Consider the following 6,947-nt stretch of genomic DNA (forward strand, 5'->3'; position numbering starts at 1 on the left):
GGTTGCAGTGAGCCAAGATGGTGCCACTGTACTCCAGCCTGGGAGACAGAGTGAGACTACATCTCAAAAAAAAAAAAAAAAAAATAGATATCAGTATAAATTAAGCCCTCTTAAGTATTTGACTAATTACTAATCTATGCATTGAGATAACTACCCAGTCTGCGAGGGGAAGGAACCATCAGGAAGCTGTGGTAAAACAATCCCCAGGGCTCATATAGGACTGGGAATATATGTGTTCCCACCAGCTAGGGTGAAAAGGCCTTGTAATATAGAAAACATACAGTAGGGTCTTCAGAAGGATATCATCTTAGTATGGGGCCACGTTAGCCCTTGACTAAAAGCTGCTCTGAACCCTCCCTCCTTTAAAAGCTCAAAAGCAAAGCCTTGCCTTGAAAAAATCCAAATAATTCCAAGTAATCACACACTAGAACGAAGCTCAACACTAGTTAAATAACCACAGCAAAATCCAATCAACAGTGTAAAATTCATCTGTCATCTAATCAAACATTACTAGGAAGGCGAAACAATACAAAAATACGACCCGTTGCTAGGAAAACAAACAGTGAAATGACAGAAATGATGAAATTACTGAACAAGGATATAAAATCGGCAATTATAAATATACTTCATATGGTCAAGAATATAGAGGCAAATAACATAGGAGACAAATGGAAGATATAAAAATTATGCAAATGGAACTTTTATCTGAAATGAAAAATACACTGGTATAAAGAGAAGATTAGACAGTGAAGAAGACAAATCAACAGACTTAAGAACATAACCATAGAAACTACTCAGAATGAAGCACAGAGACAAAAAAGAATGGGAAAAGAAAAATAAAACGTCAGAGCATCAGTGTCCTGTGAAACAAGACCAAGCAGTCTAATGATAAGAGGAGAGTGAGACAGGAACAAGAAAAAAAAGGTTTTGAAGAAATAATAGATGAAAGTTTCCAAATGATCAAAACTATAAACCCACAGTTCCAAGAAACTCAATGAACCCCAAGAGAAATAAAGCCTCAATAACTCACCTAAATGTCTAAACTTTTTTTTTTTTTTTGAGATGGAGTTTCGTTCTTGTTGCCCAGGCTGGAGTGCAATGGTATGATCTTGGCTCTACTACAACCTCAGCCTCCTGGGTTCAAGTGATTCTCCTGCCTAAGCCTCCCAAGTAGCTGAGATCACAGGCACCCACCACCATGCCCAGCTAATTTTTTGTGGTTTTAGTAGAGATGGGGTTTCACTATGTTGGCCAGGCTGGTCTCAAAACTCCTGACCTGAGGTGATCCTCCCGCCTTGGCCTCCCAAAGTGCTGGGATTATAGGCGTGAGCCACCATGCCCAGCCAAATGTCTAAACTTTTAAGACTGGCCATACTAAGTTCTAGTGAAGACCTAGTGTGATTCACACTGTCACACATTGTTAGTGGGAGTGCTGAGTTGTGCAACCACTTTGGAAAACAGCTTGACAGAAACTAAGCAATCACCATATGACCCAGAAAACCCACTCCTAGACATTTACCAAAGAGAAATGGAAACATATGTCTACCCACCGCTTGTATTTGAATGTTCATAGCAAATTTATTCATAACCAAAAGTTGGAAACAACCCAAGGATGCATCAACCTATGAATGGATAAGCAAATTGAATAAATTATAGTATATCATGGAATACTGGACAATAAAAAGGAACAAACGAATACACCATTTAAATGAGTCTCAACAGTTATACAAACTAAGGAAACCAGACACACAAGACTTATCCCATTTGTATGAAATTCCATAAGAAGGTAAACTATAATGTTAGAAGGCAGATCAGTGGTTGCTAGGGGTCGTGGTTGCGGAAAGGACTGTCACAAGGAACATGATGGAAGTTTCAGGTTGAGGGAAGTGTTCTACATCAGTATTGTGTGGTGGGTGATGGGTAGATGACTGTATACATTTGTTACAGTTCAACTAAATGGCCATTTTAAATTGGTAAATATTGTACACAAATCATACCTCAATAGAGTTGATTTTTTAAAATATGCTATATTTTTTTAATCTAAGATTCCATTGATTATGAAATTAATTTTAGAGACAAACTGAAAAAATGGTACCTTAGAATCAGCAAAATATGATATATGGGAAAATGCAAATTGAAATTAAAACAAGACTTCAGGTAACTCAAGAGTATTAGAATAAACACCAGAAAGCTTCTTTGAGGTGTTAGGGTAGGACTTTTCTATTAATATCAGCAAGTAATATGTATATTATCAGAAGATATATGTATATTAGGCTAAATGGGGTGTTACTGCTTAATGGGTACAGAGTTTCTGTTTGGGATGATGAAAAAGTTCCAGAGATGATAGTAGTGATGGGTGCACAACATTGGGAATGTACTTAATGCCACTGAATTGTCTGCTTAAAAATGGTTTCATGGTAAATGTTATATTTTACTCCAGTAACCAGAATCATCAAAGAAATTGGGTTGTAAAGAGATTTTAGTAGAAAATCCACAATAAATTATTTATTTCACTTAAATATATGATATAATATTCATGCAATTTTGGGACAGGGGAACCTTTCTAAATAGGCTTATGCAAAATTACTGACAGGATTGGTGAAGGAGAGAATAGGGGGAACACAGGCTCTTAGACCACATGGCTTCATTTCCCAGCTCAAGGTGACAGAACTCAGCCCCAGTCGCTTGTGGCCTCTACCTCAGTATCCTCATCTGATTAATCAGAATGATGATAATAACCTACTTCATAGAGTTGTTATGAAGGGAATAAATGAAGTAATAATCTAAACACTTAGACCACCACCTCATTCATACGTACTCTTATTATGATACAAAGATTTAAAACTTTTGTATGCCAAGACTCAAATACAAAATCCAAGTAACTGGGTAAAATACTTGAAACATACATATTAAGCAGCCTATAAATTAATAATAAGAAAGTGAAAAACCTAATAAAATAATAAACACTCAATTTGCACACACAAATACCTAAGTGTCAAAAAAATATCAACAGTTGCTAAACCCCACTAACCACAAAAAAAGTTTATTTTCAGCTACCATTTGGTCAAAGCTTAAAATGAATAGTACCCAATTGCATCAGTCAAGTTTGTGTTCCAATGTAAATAACAAAACTCCTAAATGTAGCTTAAATATAAGTTTTCTTTTTCTCTTATATGAAGTCTAGAGGTACCATATGATCCAGCAGTTCCCCTCCTGGGTATTTATCCAAAGTAAATTATCAATATGTCAGAGAAATGTCTGCACTCCCATGTTTGTTACAGCAGTATTCACAATAGCCAAGATATGGAATCAGCTTTCATGTCCATCAATGAATGAATGAATAAAGAAAATGTGACCAACACAGTGTAACCATGCCTCTACTAAAAATGGAAAACTTAGCTGGGCATGGTGGTGGGTGCCTGTAATCCCAGCTACTTGGTGTCTGCCAGGTGTGAGATTCCTCTGAGATTGAATTCCTGAAGCAACTTTGCTGTAAGGACACTGAACCTTGAAACTACAGTGATGTAGGGGATCTGACACTCTCATTGTGAGCCAAACTGTGGCTGAAGTGGTACTGGATTAAGGATACGTCTTGACTACCAGAGAGAGAGACACAAACTTTCTAGAAGATAAGACTTCCCAAGGTAGGCCCACAGGAATCCCAAAAAATCTGTTCAAGCTGTGAACCCATATGCACTAGAAGGCAAACCCCTATGAGTAAGAGTCAGTGGAAACAAGAAAAACATCTTCAGTCACTTAAAAATTGTCAGGTACATAACATAGAATAGCTGGGTATAAAAATGTTTAAAGATATAAAGGACTCCACTTTTGTATGTTGTAGTAAGAAATTTGAACCAGTCCTTTTACTGAGGTCAACAAAGAAGAACAAAATGTTCAACATAGTATCTGCTCTGGTGCCTTTGTCTTTGAATAATTCCATCTCTTGGTTGATAAATTTGAAAAGTTTTTTAGAACTACATTTTTTGACAGAAGGGTGAGAAGAGAGGATGAGAACTATGATCTTTTTATTGGTTGTGATTTGTTTTTAAATACAAAGAAAGAATTCCCAATTTGATTTTTTTCTATTTCAATTTTAATTTTTATAATCATTACCAATAGATATACAGAATTCCCTGTGACAGTTTTGATAATATCATATTCACATTCTAAGTATCAGAAGGTATTTGAACTGGAAGTAAAAATATTTCTTTAATCATTTGTGGATTACAGTGATATAGAAGAATCATTTTTAGACCCATCCAATGTATAATTGTAGCATATAGTTCTCTGGATACATTACAAGACATAAATGATTCATATTTCATATTTTAAATGGTATACAATATATTAAGAAAAATATCAATGTTTTTATATATATATATATATATATTTTTTTTTTTAACAGAGTCTTGCTCTGTTGCCCAGTCAGAGTGCAATGACACACTCTTGGCTCACCACAACCTTTGCCTCCCGGGTTCAAGTGATTCTCCTGCCTCAGCCTCCCGAGCAGCTGGGATTACAGGTGCACGGCACCATGCCCAGCTAATTTTTGTATTTTTGGTAGAAATAGGGTTTCACCATGTTGGTAATGCTTGTCTCAAACTCCTAACCTCGTGATCTGTCTGCCTCAGCCTCCCAAAGTGCTGGGATTACAGACGTGAGCCACTGAGTCCAGCCTGTTTATATATTTTAAAAGAGCCTAGTCAATTGTGTAAGAAGAAAATTTGACACGTACTTTTAAGGCAAATGATCTATGGAAGTTTTTTTTTTTTTTTGTAATTATTTGACCAAAAAGAGAGAGGTAAACAATAAAAATAAGAAAACTTCTGGGTCAACAAAGAAAATTAGATCTGGCCTATAAACCTAAGATTAAGTGCAGTTTGGCATGACAGTAATTTACCAAGGATTGGAGGTTCATGGTTATGTTCTGCAGAAGAACACACACACACACACACACACACACACACACTTGACAGTAGCAAAAAGCAAAAAAAGAAATAAGTTTAAGAATTGCTGTTCTTGGCCGGGCGCGGTGGCTCAAGCCTGTAATCCCAGCACTTTGGGAGGCCGAGGCGGGTGGATCACGAGGTCAAGAGATCGAGACCATCCTGGTCAACATGGTGAAACCCCGTCTCTATTAAAAATACAAAAAATTAGCTGGGCATGGTGGTGCGTGCCTGTAATCCCAGCTATTCAGGAAGCTGAGGCAAGAGAATTGCCTGAACCCAGGAGGCGGAGGTTGCGGTGAGCCGAGATCGCGCCATCGCACTCCAGCCTGGGTAACATGCGTGAAACTCCGTCTCAAAAAAAAAAAAAAAAAGAATTGCTGTTCTTCCAGCCTGGCTCATATGGTGAAACCCCATCTCTACTAAAAATACAAAAATTAGCCATGCAGTAGTGGTGTGGACCTGTAATCCCAGCTACTCGGGAAACTGAGGCAGGAGAATTGCTTGAGCTTAGGAGGCAGAGGTTGCAGTGAGCTGAGATCATGCCACTGCACTCCAGTCTGGGCAACAGAGTGAGACTACATCTCAAAAAAGCAAACAAACAAAAAAGAATTATTGTTCTTATTTATAATTAAGAGGCCATCACAACCAAAATAGCAAAAACTGATACTGCAGTCATGAAGCCCCTTGGCCAATCTGCCATTCTCGGGCTTTCCATGCTCCCATGCACACTGTAGGGGCCATAGAACATTAAGCATAAAGCATGGAGTGGAACTCATATGTATGTGTTAATCCGTATTCTGCCGGTGCTATCTGTGTGACTTGAACATGTATTTAAACCTCTATCTGTCTTTTTTTAATCTGTAAAATGGAAAGTAATAACACCAGCCTCATGAGGTTACTGGAGCATTAAATGAGAAGCTACATGTAAAAACATTAGTATATAGGAAGCACTCAAAGAAAGTATTTTTCTTTGTTCTACATCACTACTTGACTAAACTTGGAAGTACTATTTTCACAAACATCTACTCACCTCTAACTCTTAAGAACATTCTCTCACATTAATTTCAAACACATTTGCTTCTATTTCCAGGACCCCCCTCCCTAACTACCATCCACAGTTCCCACTTGCCCTCAGGGTATATTTGTTTTCAGTCCATCTTCTCTAGGAACCCTGAAAATATTCTCATTCTCACTTTTGTTGTGAGATTTCCAAGCTTGGCTGAAAATCAGCTTCCTTTTTAATTTATTTATGTGTGTGTTTATTTATTGAGACAGGGTCTCACTTGTTGCCTAGGCTGGAGTGCAGTGGTGCAATCTCGGCTCACTGCAACTTCTGCCTCCTGGACTCAAATGATCCTCCCACCTCAGCCTCCTGAGTAGCTGGGATTACAGGCCTGCACCACCATGCCCAGCTAATTTTTTCTAGAGACAGAGTTTTGCCATGTTGCCCAGGCTGGTCTCGAACTGATGGGCTCAAGTGATCCTCCCACCGCAGCCTCCCTGAGGCTCAAGATTTTCCTTTCCATACTTGGGGGGGGAGGTGCCTAGCTGGCTCCTAAGAAGGGGTCCCTCCTCTGTCTCAAAATATTTGTTGAATGAACAAATCATTAACCTCAGTACACATTGCAGAAAACACGTTCAATAACACTGGAGCTGGAAGGGCCACAGATTATCCTACAGAATAATCATTTCACTTTTCTAATGTTGAAAGAGAGGATTCGAGATGTTAGGACTACAGACCAGGCTGGAAATAAGCAATTATTTACTCCATCAATATTGAATGCCTGCTATTGAGTGCTAGACTCTGGGGGAGGACAATGTTAAGGGGAGCCCAAGTTTTCCAATTCCCTGTCCAGAGCACTGAAAAAGTACTGCAGGAAGCTAAAGTGAGGACAAAGTTCCCAGAGATCAGTGTATCTGAAGGGAGAACCAGCAGAACTTGGTCTGGGGCAGGTCTGGGAAAGGAGGGACCCCGGCCCCCTAGGACCGTTTCTCCGC

This window comes from Sapajus apella, unplaced genomic scaffold, assembly GCF_009761245.1.
Source record: "Sapajus apella isolate SASKATOON/1434 unplaced genomic scaffold, GSC_monkey_1.0 scaffold21, whole genome shotgun sequence".
Taxonomy (NCBI): domain Eukaryota; kingdom Metazoa; phylum Chordata; class Mammalia; order Primates; family Cebidae; genus Sapajus; species Sapajus apella.